This window comes from Hemicordylus capensis, chromosome 1 (assembly GCF_027244095.1).
Source record: "Hemicordylus capensis ecotype Gifberg chromosome 1, rHemCap1.1.pri, whole genome shotgun sequence".
NCBI lineage: Eukaryota > Metazoa > Chordata > Lepidosauria > Squamata > Cordylidae > Hemicordylus > Hemicordylus capensis.
The window spans coordinates 365,424,526-365,443,982 of NC_069657.1; the positions used below are offsets into that span (position 1 = coordinate 365,424,526).

The window sequence follows — 19,457 nt, forward strand, 5'->3', positions numbered from 1 at the left end:
CCCACAGTGCTGACTTCCACACTTCACTCAGAGCTGGGAGGGTTTTAAGAGAAATAGAGCTCTGACAAGCCCCAATGCCATATTTGAGGCTACTGCTGTGGGAAATGGCTCTGTAAAACTCTATGGGGAAAGTGCTAAGAAGGGATACACTTCCCAGCTCTGTTCACACCTTCCAAGATGGAGCTGGGACTCAAGAAGACAAGATTCCCTTAAAGGAGCCCCACCAGTACTGGACATATAGGATCATTGCACAGTGGGAACAGGTGGTTCCATGCAGTGCCAGGGGAGCTTGCACAAGACTAATAAATAATCAGGGACTGGCACTTTGGGTTGATGGGAACCACCACTGACTCCTGTCCTGGGCTTTGCACTGAAGAGCACTGATTCACAACAACTTTGCAACTAAAGTTGGATTTCTGATCCATAACTTTTACAGACACTGAAGAATTGGTCCACTGGCAGAAGTTTGCATGAGAGGTAAAAGGACATCAAAATCATTTCTGAAGGGCAACCTTTGTTCATTTGCATGAGTTGTTATGTTGCTCTGGTGAGGGGGAAGAGGGCAGTTAAATATTTCAGAGAGTGCACTGACCGACCCACACCCCTCTGCAGCACTATCTTTGCCAATAGCTCTGCTTGTCTTTCAAGCAAACAGCTGAGAAACCTGAAGCCATCTTCTAAGAGATGGGGCCTCCAATATTTATGCATGTGTTTGGCCAAGGGTGCCGTCCTTTCATTTGCAGCCCTCTTAACTGTTGCAGCATCTGGCTTGGCTGTGATCTTGCTTTGAAACATCACTGATTGACCAGGACAGTCCTGATTATGATGATGCTGTCCCTCTAGGTCTTCGGTTTCTTGCAGGCCTGAATGATTAAAGCAAGTCTTTCTTTCAAACATTTTCCAGAGATGCCTCCTCCTCCTCCACCCAATGTAATGCTATCAGGCAAGCAGAAGACCGAAATACCTGCATGCCAAATCTGCCTCTCTGAGCTCCAATAAAGCACAAAGAAGCTTTGGCAAATTTGCTCAGAACTGGAGAGACAGAGCTGAAGTGGACAAAAATCAGTCAGTCACATTGAATAACAGGGAAAGATAATAAAACAACTACACAAGATGAAAGGATATATAGGCTTCCTTACACAAGAGGAAAGACAGGAGACGAGCCTGGTGGGGCAGGGAGAATACATTTGCTGCATGAGTATTCTCTGCCCTGAGGTCCTTTGATCTTCTTTCCATACAAGGTTAAGCTAGCAATGCCAGCACTTTTATATTAGGGGAAAGAGGAGAAACAGAGCGGATGAAGAAAAGTTATGGCAAAGACATTTAAAGGGACAGTTCTCCTGAAATAACAAGCCTTGAGTATCCATCAGTTTCTAGTTTGCTTCAGCCTCTAGTTTGTTTATTTATATTTATTTTATTTAACATATTTTTATACCACCCAAAACTTATGTCTCTGGGTGGTTTACAACAAAGCAAAATATATGACAACAGAAAAGGTTAAAACATTAGTTAAAACAAAATAAATAACAACAGAACAAGTTAAAACATCCCAACAAATTATAATGGTAAAACAATACTTCAAAACAATGTTAAAACTATTAAAACAATATTTAATTATAAGCCAGGGTGGATGCATCTTTATAGACTTTTTAAAAGTTGTCAGAGATGGGGAGGCTCTTATTTCATCAGGGAGTGCATTCCAAAGCTTCAGGGCAGCAGCAAAGAAGGCCCGTCCCCGAATAGCCACCAGATGGGCCAGTGGCAACTGCAGACGGACCTCTCCTGATGATATCAATGTGCGATGGGGTTCATGACAAAGACGATGTTCTCTTAAATACCTAGGGCCCAAGCCATTTAGTGCTTAATAGGTTATAACCAGCACCTTGTATTTTGCCCGGAAACTTATCGGCAGCCAGTGTAGCTATTTCAATACACAATTAACATGGTCTCTCTGAAATGACCAACCTGGCTGCTGCATTCTGGACCAACTGTAGCTTCTGGACTACATACAAAGGCAGCCCCACATGGAGCGCATTGCAGTAATCCAGTCTGGAGGTTACCAGTATATGTACCACTGTTCTGAGGTAGTTTATCTAAAGAAACAGATGCAACTGGTGTATCAGCCGAAGCTGATAGAAGGCACTTCTGGCCACTACCTCAATCTGGAATCCAGAAGCACCCCCAGACTGAGTACCTGTTCCTTCCAGGGAAGTATGACCCCATTCAGTACAGGCAGATCAAACTCATCTCCCGAGTTTCAACCCCGCACAATGAGTACCTGCATCTTATCTAGATTCAGTCTTGGTTTGTTATCCCTCATCCAGCCCATCACCAACTCTAGGCAGGCATTTAGGGAGGGTATGCCCTCTCCCGATGATGTAGACATAGAGAAAAATATTTTGTGTCATCAGCATACTGATAGCACCCTGCACCAAATTGCCTGATGATCTCTCCCAGCTGTTTCATGTAGATGTTAAACATCGGAGACAATATGGAGCCCTGCAGGACACCATACAAAAGTTCAGATTTGGAAGAACAACAGTCTCCAAGGGACACCATCTCGAACCTGCCTGAGAGGTAGAAGCGGAACCACTGCAAAGCAGTGCTTCCCACTCTCAACCCCCTCAGATGCTCCAGAAGGATACTATGGCTGATAGTATCAAAAGCCACAGAGAGGTCCAAAAGGACCAACAGTGTCACACGTCCTCTGTCAATTCCCAATTGGAGATCATCCATCAGGCTGACCAAGGAAGTCTCCACCCCATAGTCCACCTGAAAGCCAGTCTGAAATGGGTCTAGCTAATCAGTTTCCTCCAAAACTATCTGGAGCTGGGAGGCCACCACCCTCTCAATTACCTTGCCCAGCCACGGAAGGTTGGAGACAGGCCTGTAGTTGCTCAACTCTGAGGGATCCAAGGTAGGCTTCTTCAGAAGTGGTCTAATAATTGCCTCCTTGAGACATGGAGGCATCCTGGCTTCCCTCAGAGAAGCATTTATAATCTCTTCCAGGCCTTCTACAACAACCCCCCCCTGCCAGATAAGAACATAAGAACAGCCCTGCTGGATCAGGCCCAAGGCCCATCTAGTCCAGCATCCTGTTTCACGCAGTGGCCCACCAGATGCCGCTGGAAGCCTACAGGCAGGAGTTGAGGGCATGCCCTCCCTCCTGCTGTTACTTCCCTGATAACATAAGCCATGTCAGGCAAGGGTCAAGAGAACAGGTGGTAGGCCGCACTGTTCCATTCAGCTCATCCACATCCTCAGGTCACAAACTGGAAGTGATCCAACCTAACCTCACAAGAGGAGTCGGTCCACATCAGACACTGAAGTAACTGTGAAGACTGAGTCTAAGTCAGCCCAAATACGAGAGATTTCCTTCCACAAAGAATTCATTACACATGCCACAGCAGGTAATCAATGGTTCCAGATTCTGATTCAAGGGAGGAGAGGCACATACTACTAGCCCTCTCACAACCCTGAACAACTCAGTTGGACATTAACTTGCAGATGCAATATGGGCAAAAAAAATTAGCCTTCTTTGCTTTCAATATGGGCAGAAAAGAATTGGCCCTTCTTTCATATATTGCATAAGCATAGATTTTCAAATGTGCTCCATATTGCAATCTGTCGGATTTGGGTCAAATCTTTCTCCATTTGCACTCCTGTTGTCTACCTCGCAACTTCAACCCCCATAGTTCTTCCGTATACCAAGGGGCCAGTTCTGAAATGGGTCAAAGAGGACGCTTAGGAGCGATCATGTCTACTGCCCTGGTGAGTTTGCTGTTCCAGTTCTCCACCAGGGCATCAACAGGATCGCTGGCAGAGCCAACACTAAATCCCTCCAAAGCATCTTGAAATCCTATTGGAGCCAATAACCTTCTCGGGCAGTCCATCCTAATAGGCCCCTCACCCCTGTGAAGGTGGGAATTAATTGGCAGTCCAACCTTAACCATCTCCCGGGGGGGGGGGGGGGGCAGGCAGGCACTCAATAGCAGCAGCAACAGACAGCCATCACCAGACTCTCACCCTGGAGGCTCTCTGGGAAGCAGGTGGTCTCTCCCTCTGCTGCAGGGCTTCTGGCAGGCCAAGGCAGGAAGCAGCATCCCTTTATAGACCCAGAGATGATCACTCTGGAGATGGTATGCAGGGACTGTTGAGTCACTCCTGGGCCCCAATCCTGCACAGACCCCAGAGCAGCCACAGCCAAAGGTTGTTTAGAGGTTCAAAGTAACAACTGGAGGCTGAAGTGAGCTGAAACCGTCAATGGCCCCTGACAAAATTAGATGCTCTTAATTAATTACATTTTCAGGATGCAGGAGGCTGACTCACCGACGTGGCAGCACAAGTATACTCGGTAGCATTTACCGAGTAGCATTTACATAGGTAGTCAGTGCACCGAGCTCAAGCCTGCTACATATCTAAGTAGCATTTTAATTCCAAAATTTAGACGAGCTCTAACACTTGCCCGTGTAAATGCTCTCCCAACAGCTGTGCTCCATGGGAGATTCCAGGGTATACCATACGCATCAAGATTATGCCCTTGTGGATCTGGTAACGTTGAAACAACTGCTCACGTTTTACTGCATTGTGAATATTACAGAGACATAAGACGCCAACAAATTGCCCCACTTTTGATTAATTTTCCAGGTCGTGGAGAGGATTTCTATTTAAACTATTTGCTCACTAATCCTAATCCAGATGTTATTCATATCATGGCCAAATATTGTTATATAATATGCCAAATGCGTATAAATGTAGTCTGATTTTATATTATCATCTTATTATTGTTATTATCATTATTATTTTAATATTGTTGTATTACTGGTCTACGACCGAAATAAAGTTTTACATTACAAGTATACGCGTGGGTCAAATGGGCCCTAACCCAAAATTTGGCTTTATAAAGCCAATCTGGCAACCAACGAAGGCACTTTCCAGACTAGCTGCTCAACAGCAGCAATATGCCTCCGTTCAGGAAAGTCACATTGAGAACATAAACAGTAGGGGGAGCAGTCTTGCAGCAACTAACAACCCCCCCCCCCAAAAAAAACCAGTGACTTCCTTACATCGGATATACGATGTCCTAGCTCTATATCGCAGCGATTAAATTCAAGACAAGGCATTGGCAATGTGAACGGCACCCTGCTGTCTGTGTAGGGAAAGCACCCTGATGGAGTAGTCTGGTGTTTCAGTTTTTTCTTCTTCTCTTTTTGTTTTTTGGTCGTAATTGCACTCTGTTGTCTTAACAGAACTCCACATTACCAAAAACTCAGGGCTGCTGATAAAAATAGCAACTGATTGTTGCTTAATCTCCCATTATATCCAGGATCATTTACCCTATGTCTTAATATTCTCATGGTATGTATTGTCTCTACGCACACACTAAACTACTGGCTGTTGCAGGGAGGAAAATGAACAACAGCATGGCATCTAATCATGCAGGAAGTGCACTGTACATGGTACAGAGGATGGGGCAACAACTCAACACAGAGATGCTATTTTCAGTGGCAGGCTCATATGTCCAGTCACACTGTGATGTTTGGTTCTGCAGTTATGCTTTGCTCAAAACAGCTTACATGCATAACTAATTCTAAAATGAAAGACTGTAGAAACTATGAAGACCGATTACTTCAGAGGTTAACCACATTTGGGATTGTTACAGTCCTAAGGTGGCTAACCCATGAGTCCAATGAGGCAGTGGCCTCAGGTGGTGATGCACCATGGGGCAATGATACTGCATTAGGGGTGTGCATGAACTGTGGTTCAAGCACCAGTTTGGCACAGGGAGGGGCGTGGGGAGTAGGAGCTTTAAGAAAGAGGAGAGCAGGTCCTTACCTGCTGGGAAGAGCAGGCAGGCACTCCTCTTTCTTAAAGCTCCTCTTTCTTAAAGCTCCTGCTCCCTGTTCCCCTCCCCACACCAAACCAGTGGTTCATGCACTAGGCCCAAATACCCCCACGCAGTGCCAGCGGCCCAAATACCTCAGCCCAATACGTCTGCCCAAATACCTATGGCTGAAATACCACAGCCGCCCAATGCAGCTTCGTGCTGGGGTAGCGCTCAGCCCAAATACCCCTGCACATGTGCAGGTGCCAATTATGTGGCCAGCATGGTGTTGCCGACTACACAAATGGTGCCAGCACATGCACAGACACCATGTATGTGCTGCCATCATATGGAGGTGCTTGGACCAAGTGCCGCTATAGCAGGAAGGTACATGGGGTGGCGAAGAGCAGGTAGGCACTCCTCTTTCTTAACGCTCCTCTTTCTTAAAGCTCCTGCTCCCTGTTCCCCTCCCCACACCAAACCAGTGGTTCATGCAGACCCCTAACTGGTACCCCACCACCTTGCCACCATCATTGCCTCAGCTGTCTGCTGCCACCACCCCTACCTCAATTCTGCCACTGCCTCCACCTCTATAATTCCTGTCCTCCTTGCGGGCTCTGGCCCTTTCTCGTCCCACCCACCCTCATCTCACTGGCCCAGGTGCTACCTTCTTCCCCCTTGCAGCTGGCCTCAGCTGGAGGCCAAACACAGAACACCATTGCTGGCTCTTTGCACAATGAGCAAGGCAGTGGTGACTACCCTCGCTGTCACTACCACACTGCTAAGCCAGTAGCAGCCCTCTCCCTCTCCCTCTGTATCTTCCCACCAGCAGCAAACTTGTCCAGAAACAAAGCAGACAATTTGTTGCTGGAGTGAAAAGATGGGGGCGGGGGAGTGGAGGGCAGCTACTGCTAGCATGGCAGCGCAGTGGTGATGGAAAGGGCAGTCACTGTTGCCAGAGACATACTCTATACAGTAAGCAGTGGGGGCACATAGATGCCCCAGCATCTTGAGATGCCACCAAGGAGAAAGAAGGTGGCACCTGGGCCAGTGTGGCAGTGGGTGGCAGCAGCAAAGGGAGGCAGCTGATCACCATTTGCCTTGAGCTGCCCCCCTTGAGTCAGCACATCAGTTCAAACTATCGTTTGCATCATTGTAACTAACAGTGGCAGCTGGTGAGGATGGCGCTGGAGGCGGCAGTGAGAGGCACCTTTGAGAACTGATTATCGGCAGTACCGCCAGCACCTGCAAGGCATTGTGAGCAGTGGCGCCCCACCTGGCATTCTGAGTGGCAGCTGCCGTGGCTCCAGCACTTGCCTGGCCTCCGCGCATGCCAATGATTACCTCCAGTCATGACTTTACTTCTGGTAGTCACTTGTTAAAAGTATCTCTTGTTGCCCCCCTCCCAGGACCACCCTCACCATCCACCACTGGCAACTAAATCGATAAGACTGGAAGCCAGACTTTACAACAAAGAAATAATGCTAAAATCTGGAAGTCTTCAGGTGAACTAAACATCCTGAGTAACATGAGAACTCTTCCTTGACCACCGAGAGGCTCAAAGCACGCAGATTATACCTGCCTTCTATATTTAGGGGTGAACATAACTTATGTACCATTATCCCCCACCGAAGGAAAGGGATTCACCAGTACCTATCAGATCTCCCCATTTTACTTACCTCGCATGCATCTTTGTACTTTGGGAGGAACATTGTGAAGATGTGAGTTGTATCATCCAGTTTCCCCACCGACATCAGTTAAATACTTGTCTCTTCCCTGCATAGTCCTCAGATAGTGCAAGCGTGTTTGGCTTCTATCCAAACATATTTCAGCACTGAGCTAAAAAAAACACAACCCAATAACTTTAGCCTCTTAAAATGGTGCCTAGATTGTTTCCAGTCTATTCGTAACTCCCTCTAAAGATGGGGACATGTACTTGGGTTTGTTTGTTGGCAAGGAACGACAAAGATTAAAGAACAGCATGCCTTCAGCTGCATACTTTAAACTAAAACAGCCATGCTTTTCAGTAACCTCTTTTAAGGTGTAGCTTTCTAAATGCCCAAGGCTGTGTTTATCTGTAAGTATCTTGGGGAAGATTGCTGTGTCTATTAATCTGTTTTCCTGTTTCCTTACCTCCGGGCTTATAGTCTACATAAACCATCGAGCTAGAAGGCCATTCAGAGAACTCCCTGAAGACACATCGTCCTCTGGTGTCTGTTCTCGAGCAATTCACTACTGGTGTGAGAAAATCATTAAAGATAGTCAAAAAGCCAAAGAATAAATGAATATTATGGGATAGACACAACAAGTTGTCTTTACCTAAGGAAAAAAAATGTGCCTACAACCACAAACTTTTAAGGAGTTAACTGAATATCACATAAAGAAACATTAGTGGGATATACTCTTATTGAGGCTTTCAAAAGGTTTTCTATCATTTTCCGAAAAAAGTGTCTATTAATGTTTGGAAACCTTAAAGTGAAAGGTAAGGGCACTGAAGAATCAGCAACAACTGACCAAAGCTCAGCCTGGAAAAGTGATTAACACTGACAGGCCTTAGAGATTATTCTGGTAACCCAAGGTTAATGTCTGGTAGTGATTTGAAAGCAATGATACACAATGAAAAAGTGTGTGTGTGGCGGCGGGGGGGTGGGGGGTCCTACACAGAGATCTTGTTCAGTGTGGTAAGATTTCAAAAGAAGTCTAGTTTAAAAAATTAATTCAGCATGCTCTGTAGAGGGCAATTTAGAATGTAATCTAACTGGAAGGGGGGCTTTTATGCATATGAATCTGTAAAGAGACATGTAATAATAATAATAATAATAATAATAATAATAATAATAATAATAATAATAATAATTCAATTTCTATACCGCCCTTCCAAAAATGGCTCAGGGAGGTTTACACAGAGAAATAACAAAACAAAAATAATAATAATAAGATGGAACCCTGTCCCCAAAGGGCTCACATTCTAAAAAGAAATATAAGAGAGACCCCAGCAACAGTCACTGGAGGTACTGTGCTGGGGGTGGATAGGGCCAGTTACTCTCCCCCTGCTAAATAAAGAGAATCACCACGGTAAAAGGTGCCTCTTTGCCCAGTCAGCAGTGTAGTGATGTACACTGAATAATAGTACCATATTTACTTGAATCTAGAAGAACGTTTTTTCCAAAGTTCCTTGTGTTTAGAAAGCAGGTGGGTGATGGGGGTTGCCTTAAATGTACATACCAGGAATCCCCGCTGGGGCAGCCAGCTGTGATCAAGAGAACAGGGGCTGCATGAGTTCCTCTGAGAGGCAGTAGCTGCAGCCCCTCAGAGCCAGAGCTGCTCCTTGTCATACCCCTGAGTCCTGGAGAGTATGCAGGCATGCCTGAAAGCCTTGTCATGCTGTGGTAGAGAAGGACACTGGAGAGGCTCATTGGCACACTTACTTAGGAGTAAGTATTGCATTCAGTGGGACTTACGTCTGTGTAAACAAATTGGGTTGCCATGTAGAAGGACTTGGATTTGAAAGGTCAGATAGAAACTAAAAAGCTATCCAATCAAATCCATTGATTTCCACAGAGAAAAAGTTAAACATCTTTAAAGTTACAGTCACAGAGACACTTCATTGACAAGAAGTTCCAAGTGGGATTTACTTCCAAGTAAGCAGCTACAAAACTTTGAGAAAACACACTTTCACCAAGATCTGCAGGCTGTTCTTACTCAAAAGAAAACCCCACTTGGGGCTCTCACCCTGCCCTGTGCTTTAAGAACATAAAAACAGCCCTGCCGGATCAGACCAAGACCTATCTAGTCCAGCATCCTGGAAGCCCACGGGCAAGAGGTGAGGGCATGCCCTCTCTCCTGTTGTTGCTGTCTTGCAACTGGTATTTAGAGGCATCTTGCCTCTTAGGCTGGAGGTGGCCTCTTGTCCTCAGACTAGTAGCCATTGGTAAACTCACACTCCATGAATTTATCTAAGTCTTTCTTAAAGGCATCCAGGTTGGTGCCTGTCACCAGACATCATTTTAAACGCTGCTCTGCAACATTTTTTTATTTTAAACACCAGAAGCCTAGTTCCATCTTGGTTCAAGTGGAGCCCATCCCTTATGTTCAGGCTTTGCTTGCCTGAAAATGTATCCCAGTGCCTAAAAAATCTAAACTCCATCTCCCAGCACCACAGTCTCATCCACACATTTAGACCCCTCAGCTCCACTTGTCTCCCTGGCCCTGCATGTGGAACAGGTTGCATTTCTGAGAATGCTACCTTGGGGATCCTGGACATCAATATGCTACCTAGAAGTCTAAATTTGGCTTCCAGGACCTTCCAACTACATTTCCCAACAACACTGGTGCCGACGTGCAACACGACAGCTGACTGCTCCCCAGCACTGCCTATCTAGATGCCATGTGATGACCACAACATTCACATCAAGCAGGCAAGTCACCATAAGGTCTACACATGGTTAACAGACCCATCTCTATATACTCCTAGTGAGTGAATTGTCCACTACTAGGAGGCCACTACCCCTGGAGGAGTATCACATATACAAGAGGATATGGGCTCATCATCCATGGAAGGGGTCCATTCTAAGGGAGCATTTCCTTGTAATAATGTCCTCCTTCCCTAACTCTCATTCTCCATGACAGCAGAGGAGCCATCAGCCTGGGAGTGGGATGCCTCTATCACATCCCTGAAAGTCTTGTCCATATACCTCTCTGACTCTCTGAGTTTCTCCAGATCAGCCACCTTGGCTTTGAGGGAACAAACTTGTTTCCTGAGAGCCAGGAAATCCTTACACCGAGCACACACCGACTTCTGCCCATTGAGCAGATAATCATACATGCAACACTCTGTGAAATACACTGGGAAGCATCCCCTACCCATGCTTTCTACTTTCATGCCTGGTTTTGTTGGCTGTTTAGAGTATTTGGTGATTGTTTGTTTGAAAGTTAGGTCTTAGCTGAAGTTGTCAGCTATTCAACAGTTTAAGCTTTATTTCCTGAGAATATAAAAGAGGGAGTAGTACTTATCTTCTCATTGAGCTCTGTGTGATCAAGAGAGGCTCCTTTCAAGTTCTTCTATACAGTTCCCCACTAAACACCATGCAAAACTCCTATGAAACCTGTTTGCTGATACCTATTTGCTAATTCCTGTTTGCTAATTTCTGGTCACTAAATGTCCTGACCACCTTCTCTCTTCTAGAGAGTAGAATTCAAACTAAGACAACCAGGCTCAACAGCCAATGTGGCCCCTCCCACCAGGTGTTACTCACCTCGACCTTAATTGGCTCCTCCCACTCTTTCTCTCCAGGCAAAAGAAAAACTAAAACTGAAAGCCACACAGCCACCAGAACAAGCCCTGGCAGTAAAACAAGCCCTGGCCAAAAACAAACAAACAAACAAAAACCAAACACAAACACAGACAATTGGACTTATCCCCTAAAGAGATAAACGCCCCTCAAAATCAACCCCCCTCCCCTTGTTTGTGTGTCTTTTACTTAGAAGTAAGTCTCACTGAGCTCAATGTGCAGCTTAAGCTGCTATACTATACCAAAAGCCTTATGGTGCTGTCCTATGCATATTGAACACAATGGAACACTTCTGAGTAAACATGCATAGAATTGGGCTGTTAAGCACGCCTCACTAAAAGTAAGTTCCCCTGAAACCAGTAGGATATAGTTGCAAAAAATGTTTTGGGAAAAGAAGAGAACACAAATGTTCAAAGTCAAGCCTTGCCTTTCATACACACTGGGACATAAAAAATCAATTCTAAATTTTCTCCATCTGTACAGACAGATGATTATTCAACTCCCAATATGGGCTGTGATCAGAGATGCAGTGCAAATGTGTTATTTGTATTTCTTTCTATTTGGGTCATTTTTGTGCAATATATTGCAGTGCTACACTGAGTTGCTTGTCAGCACCACAGAGATATATGCTGATGTTGTTTGCAGTGCTTGCTTATGTTGCTTTGCATTTCCTAAAACAAAATTTAAAAACATGAAGGTGAAACAATTTGTCTAACCACTAAAAATAATTAGTCTCAAAAAGTAAATGCATATCCTCTTGCCTGCCAGAAGGACCCTCAAAACACAGTGCATGTATGGACGGATGAAGGCCTTTGTCTAGCCTGACAGATATGCTTCATGTCTGAACTTGGTGAGACAATTTTCTTTCTCATCCCTGCTGAATTTACTGTCATAAACAAGATGGGAAATTGCAGCTGGCAAGAGACTATACTTTGGCATGGGACTTGCAAGATGAAAAGGAGCGAAGGCATAATTAAAAGCAAATTAAAGATAAAACATTGTGAATTCATGATGAAAAGAACAGCATGCAAGGACCTGTACAAGGAATACAGGTGTTCTCCGAATTTCTCTCCCAGCCCACACACTCCTTCCTGGATTAATAAATTTGGGAAGGAGTGTCTGAGCAGGCAGTAATCACAACTTTGTGTCTTTCAGATGGGATTATCATCACTCATTGATAAATGCATGCATGCAAGATTACAGACAGACCGATTCCACCACTCTGAGTGAAAGACAATGTACTGTATTTTAAGGCATTTCTCCTTACTGCTTTTGAATCTGATCTACTACCAGATCAGATGATGATGATGATGATTAATTTATTGTATTTCTATACCACCCTTCCACAAATGACTCAAGGCGGTTTACACAGAGAAATAATAAATAAATAAGATGGATCCCTGTCCCCAAAGGGCTCACAATCTAAAAAGAAATGTTCAATGGGGTTTCCAGTCAAAGACGTTTGTCAGCACTCAGTGTGCAGAATCAACTGACACCTGCAATCCAAAAGAGGCTTTGCCAAATCCCAGGTTGACTGCTGCTAGTCCAAACAGGCTAGAAGAATCAATGTGAGAGATAATGCAACAGGAACAGCAGCATGAAACTCACGCAATGGTTGTTATTCATTATGTATTTCCTCCCAATGCCCCCACCTCTGTCTCTTTCACACACACACACACACACACACACACACTTACTTTTTGTTTACATATGCTATTGTTGGGGGAACTGTTGGCCAAGAAATGCTTCCATTTGTTTATGTACAGGTTTCATTTATGGAGGTTTTGAACATGAGATTATGCAGTTAAGATAAACTTTGCAAGAGAATTTTTTTCTGAATCAAAGAAAAGCTTGTTGAAAGAATGCATAACCAAGATAAGCTAAGAAAAATTAGCTTTGCAAAACCTAAACAGACAGAGCTTCTTGTAACACTTCTGCTCCTCTACGTAAAAGACCGGCATTGCAAGCAGTTATCTGAAAGTTAATTATAATTATTATGAATAGACATGTTTTCTGGGATTTATTGTTCAGTCTTGGAAGTATGGTAATATGAGACTTCTTAATGTTTTTCTTTACATGTAAGAATATTATCTGTCTTATGAAATATTAAATTGATGTACTTCCATAACACATCTAGTTTACAAAACCTCATGTTGATGATAATGTATGGTTGGTTGGTTTGTATTGCCAATTTAAAGCCTATAAACCTACATCCAGACTAGTGTTTGGATGTACAACCAGACTTGGCAATTAGCCAACATCCAGGCTAGTCATTAACATAATTATGTTGTGCTAGTGCAAAGAAACACCTGTTCGAGGCTAGTTCTTGCACCAGCAGAAAATATTAACAACTTCTTCAACAGGTTGCACAACAGGTTGTACAATGTATTGCCCAACAGCTTGTAAAACTTTGTAGCACAACCCTCTATGTGTCCTGGAGAAGGTCTTCCACTACTGTTGCACAGCACTGTAGAGCACCACAACTTCATGAAACTCTGCAAACTTCTTAAGTGAGCACAACTTCTCTCACTGCCCTAGTGCAACACTAGTCAGGATGTCACCTCTATGACAGGGTTGGGCAAACCTCCCCCACCCCCCAATGTTGTTGAACTACATCATCCTCAGCTGCAATTTATTGTGGCTGGGCATGGTGGTCGTTGTAGTTCATCAACAGCTGGAGGGCCAGGTTTGCCCACCCCTGCTCTATGATAACAAGCTGCCAGTGAGAAAACCCATAGATGTTCAAGGATTTGAACTCAAAGCTCCAAGGATTATGACCAGCACACTTATATCTGTAACTTTATTCGCATTATTTTCAGTGGCTTACATAATATGCAGCCTTGCAGAGCCAGAAAGAGGGCTGTAGAAAGTGCTTCAAGTCTGCAAGGGAGCCTTCAGCATCTCTGTACTGATGACTTTTTTTGTGCAGTACTCTAGGCATGGTGGTGGAGGGGAAGTGATTTTCATGTCTTTCCTCTCTATTCAAAAGTCTTTTCCAGTTGTATAAATCTGATCCTGAGGTCTATGTGACTCTCAAAAACAGTTTTATACAATTGGAAAGGACTTTTGAAGGGAGTGAGGAGATCCAAAAATTACTCCTCCCCTCCCCTTCTAGAGCCAGAGCACTGTGCAAACAAGCAAAGAAGTGCAAGGGCACTGAAGGCTTCTTGTGGACCCACAGAATTCTGCAGCCCTCCTTCCAAGAACAGAGGGCTGCAGCAGCATGTCGCGTAAGACAGCACAGGACAAGAAAAGAAACAAGAGAGATCTTTTGGAGATTGTAAAAAGTTGGCAAGCATCAGACTAATGATGCAACCCTTTTAAGCAGTTAGCATGAAAGGTTGAAAGAGTTTGGAGTACACAAATGAACTGAGCTTCCAGATCCTCACCATGTTACCAAACATCTCTTCCTGCAAGTGTCTACAAATGTCAACTATGTCACCTGAAAACTAAATTGAACACATCCGTGGGGACCCCTGTGAACTTTAAAATGTTATAAGTCACAGCTCCAAGTAAAGCCTGTTCTTTACTATAACTTGCCATCACGGAATAATCTACTTCCTTAAGCTACACTGGAGACTAACAATGCTGTTAAACTGAATGTAGATGTAAAGCGGATGCATTTCTTAGCTGCAACAGTATAAACTTAGCTCATATGAACATCACAGAAAAAGCATATGCAATGTTTTTCCTATAAACCCATCTTTGGTCAATTGAAGGCAGAATATAGGGGTATACAAGACTTTGACCTAGGCTTCCAGTCTTAGGTCATGCATGGACCCATTGAGTGGTTTGTTTAATCATTATCACTTTTCCTTAGTATCATACATATGTACAATTACATAATAATTATTTATCCTTCTATATACCGCATTGTTGTAACAATCACTGAGACAGGAGCTGTAATACACTTTTTAACAAGGAAGGAATGGCCAAATACTGTTAAACCCTTGCAGCTTTCAACATGGTCAGGGCCTGGATCAGATAATACTCCAAGGGCCAAATTACATGTGACATTTAAAGTGTTATTAGCCCTCATGGGCTTAACTTTACTTTAGTCAATAGCAGTGGATCAGGCCCCCATGGATCAAGATCATAGTGGGGGCGTAGAGAGTCTCACCACCACCCACCATGGTCCCAAACTGGTTGCCCTGGGGAAAAGTCCACCATTGCCAATTGAAGTCCCCCCCCCCAGTGAAAATGGTCGTGAGGCCAGCCCCCTGCCCCCAGATTGGGATTGTGGCGGTAGGTAGAGTTAAAGCTGCTTTACTCCGTCACTACCACCACAGTCCTGATCCACAGGGGCCCCTGATCCAGCTGCTATTGACTAAAGAAAAGCTAAGCCCATCAGAGCTGATAATGCTTTCAACACCATATATTGGCCCTATGCTTCCTGCATAATAAATAAATAAGTGATGGAACCATAAAGAGTCGGAGATCAGGCTTTCTTGCACTAGGAAGTGGTCCTTTTCATTCGTTCAGTGTGCCAAAATGCCAGAGCTTAAACACCTGCATGATTCCATATCCAAAATGTTTCTATTGACTGTATTAAAGACCTACCCCCAATTCACGCCAGCTGAGAGTTCGACCCAATCTGTCAAAACCCTTTAATTTTCAGAAGTTTCATACTTTTAAAATTCACCTCCAGTGATCAGTTACTCAGCTCTAGTGCTGATAGTACTTCTGAGAATCCATTGATTCAAAATAGAAAAAAGAAAAGTCGGAAAAATCCTGAAAATCAGTGGGGAAAGAAAGGGACACAACTGGAAATAATATTATGTAGATCTCTCTTTATTACCTAAATTAGGCTGAATGCAGTCAGATTGTGTAAGGGAACAGGTTGCTCTGATTTAGGGAGTCCTCATTAAAGGCAAGCAGAGCAACTAGACTAAAACTCTATTCCCAGTCAGAAAGCAGGACAATAGTTGCTTCCATTTAATTGTGCATTGTAGCAAGCAGTTTTGCCAACCCTCCTGTAATGTAGTTCTTTCGTCTTCCTCATCAGAGGTGATCTCTGCCAAAGCTGCTGACAGTTGCATTTGATCAAGTATAATAGGAACAGTCAGATCTTCCCAGATCCTTGTAGTGAGCTATTCTCCATGTGTAATTCCAGTCTCTTTCATATAACTTTAATAGGACAACTGTATTACAAAATTAGCAGGTGAAAAAGGAGAGTGGGTTGATTTCATTATCATTAAGTCCTCTCAGCCCCAGATCGTAAACCAGGCACTGTCCTTGACCTGTCTTGATACACGGCCACTGCTCAATGTTTCTGTTTCAATTTCCACCCTTTTTTTGTTCTTTGGAAATCCAGGATACAAGCTGTTTACACAGAGACCCATAGTAGGAATCTCCAGACCACTTCGGGTACAGCATTTTGCTGGTTGTGCTTTGAAAATTGGCAGGGAAGTCATTGGGAAAATGGCTCAAGATCTATCCGAATAGTATGACAAAACCTAAACTACTTTTGATGTTAATATATCAAATAGATCTATGTTCATATATAAACATATATATGTTCATATATATATACATATATGAAGTTCATATCTAAACAGAGAAATGTCTATTTATTCTTTATACTACCCAAAGGACTATGGAGACATTGATTGATTGATTGATTGATTGATTGATGGATAGTTGATTGATTGATTGATTAAGTGCTATCAAGTTGGTGTTGACTCTTAGCTACCACATACAGTGGGTATAGGAAAGAATCACCCCCTTTGATAGACCTTAAATTCCGGTTTCCTTACATCCTGAAATGAAAACACAAAGAAAATTCCCTTCACCAGCTGTACTTATCCAATGCAACCTATAACATCCAACTGAAAAACATCACAATTACAGTCCAGAAAAAGTGTCAGAAATAAAAAACAAGAATTACTGAGATTGAAAAAGGATCACACACACACACACCCCATGTCAATATTTTGTTGAACCACCTTTTGCTTTAATAACAGCCTTGAGTCTGTTGGGATACTTCTCTATCAACCTTGCACATCTAGACGGAGCAATATTTGCCCACTCCTCCATACAGAACTGTTCAAGTTCGGTCACATTGGATGGTAGGTGTTGGTGGACTGCTATCTTCAAATCTCTCCACAGATTTTCTATGGGATTTAGGTCTGGGCTCTGACTGGGCCACATGAGGACGTTCACTTTTTTCTCCTTTAGCCACTGTATGGTCAATTTTGCTGTGTGCTTCGGATCGTGAATCTTCTGCCCATCCTCAACTGTCTGGCAGAGGGTAGCAGGTTTTCTTCCAGAATCTGATGGTATTTTGCCCCATCCATTTTTTCTTCTACCCTAACGAGAGCCCCAGTCCCTGAGGCAGAGAAACACCCCCACAACAGGATGCTGCCACCTCCATGCTTCACTGTAGGTATGGTGTGTTGTGGATGGTGAGCTGCGTTGGATTTACACCAGGTGTACTGTTTGGTGTTGAGGCCAAATAGTTCTATCTTGGTCTCATCTGACCATAAGACCTTTTTCCATTTGGCATCAGAATCTTCAAGGTGCCTTCTGGCAAAGCTCAAACGAGCTTTAATGTGGCCTTTCTTGAGAAGTGGCTTTCTCCTTGCGACCCTCCCGAACAAGCCACATCTGTGGAGCGCTCGTGAAATTGTTGTCACATGCACAGAACAACCACTCTTTGCCATGAAGTCCTTTAACTCCTTCAGAGTGGCCATTGGCCTCTTGGTAACCTCTCTTACCAGTTTCCTCCTTGCTCTTCCATCCAGTTTGGAGGGCCAACCATATCCAGGGAGGATAGCAGTCCACCAACACCTACCATCCAATGTGACCGAACTTGAACAGTTCTGTATGGAGGAGTGGGCAAATATTGCTCCGTCTAGATGTGCAAGGTTGATAGAGAACTATCCCAACAGACTCAAGGCTGTTATTAAAGCAAAAGGTGGTTCAACAAAATATTGACATTGGGGGGGGTGATCCTTTTTCAATCTCAGTAATTCTTGTTTTTTTTTTATTTCTGACACTTTTTCTGGACTGTAATTGTGATGTTTTTCAGTTGGATGTTATAGGTTGCATTGGATAAGTACAGCTGGTGAAGGGAATTTTCTTTGTGTTTTCATTTCAGGATGTAAGGGAACCAGAATTTAAGGTCTATCAAAGGGGGTGATTCTTTCCTATACCCACTGTAGATAGATTCTCTCCAGGATGATCTGTCTTCAACTTAGCCAGCCTTTAAGGTCTGTCAGCGGTGCATTCATTGCTGTTGCAATCAAGTCTATCCACTTTGCTGCTGGTCATCCTCTTCTTCTCTTTCCTTCAACTTTCCCCAGCATTATGGACTTCTCAAGGGAGCTGGATCTTCACATAATGTGTCGAAAGTATGATAGTTTGTGCATGGTCGTTTGTGCCTCGAGTGAAAATTCTGGATTGATTTGTCCTATGATCCGTTTGCCAGGCAGTCTATGGTATCCTCAAAAGTCTTCTCCAGCACCAAAGTTCAAAAGCATCAATACTTTCCTATCTTGCTTCTCCAAAGTCCAGCTTTTGCATCCATAGAGTATCACGGGGAAAACCACTGACTTAATGATTCTAATCTTTGTAGGTATAGACATATCATGGCATCTAAATATTCTTTCCAAGGACTTCATTGCAACCCTACCAAATGCTAGTCTGTGGCGTATTTCCTGACTGTTGGATCTTTACTGTTGATGGTCAATCCTAAAAGGCAGAAGTTATCCACCACTTCAATGTCTTCATTATCAATTCTGAGACTGGTTGCTGTACCCATTGTCATTAGTTTCATCTTCTTTACATTTAATCGTAGTCCCATTTTTTCACTGTGCTCCTTGACTTTCATTACTAGAGCTTGCAGATCATCCACATTCTCAGCTATCAGAGTGGTGTCATCAGCGTAGTGCAGGTTATTGATGTTCCCCCAACCAACTTTAAAGCCACGCTCATCTTCTTCCAATCCAGCTTCTCTCAGTATATGTTCAGCATTTAAGTTGAATAAATAAGGAGAAAGTATACAGCCTTGTCTTACTCCTTTGTTGATCTGGAACCAGTTTGTTTTACCATGTACCATCTGGACTGTGGCTTCCTCTCCTGTGCACATCTGGTGGGCCACTGTGTGAACTAGGATGCTGAACTATATGGGCTTTGTGCCTGATCCAGCAGGGTTGTTCTTAGTTAAGTGTATGAGAACAATGAGATGTTCTGGGATGCCCATTTTCTTAAAGATATTCCATAACTTGACATGGTTGACACAAGAAGACATTACAAATACTATACTAGCCTACATGACAAGGACAATTACTCAAAGTAGTTGTAAAATTTAAGAATTTAAAAGGACAAGTTAGGCAATGTTG

At 43.6% G+C, this 19,457-nt stretch overlaps 1 protein-coding gene and 1 long non-coding RNA gene across 3 annotated transcripts in view; one reads left to right on the plus strand and one right to left on the minus strand.

Annotated features, from left to right (window-relative positions):
• Positions 1-7,607, minus strand: part of NOX3 (NADPH oxidase 3) — a 340,950-nt gene extending 333,343 nt beyond the window's left edge. The window contains exon 1 of one of the 2 annotated variants that reach the window (XR_008315665.1): positions 7,504-7,607. The gene's annotated coding sequence lies outside the window, so the exon portion shown is untranslated. The remainder of the gene's footprint in view (positions 1-7,503) is intronic. The other variant, XM_053293552.1, reaches the window with a different exon arrangement.
• The window catches only part of LOC128344126 (uncharacterized), an 89,388-nt gene extending 77,055 nt beyond the window's left edge, over positions 1-12,333 (plus strand). Inside the window, exon 3 of the long non-coding RNA XR_008315686.1 lies at positions 12,271-12,333. This is a non-coding gene — a long non-coding RNA (uncharacterized LOC128344126). The remainder of the gene's footprint in view (positions 1-12,270) is intronic.
• Positions 12,334-19,457: the final 7,124 nt, after the last annotated feature.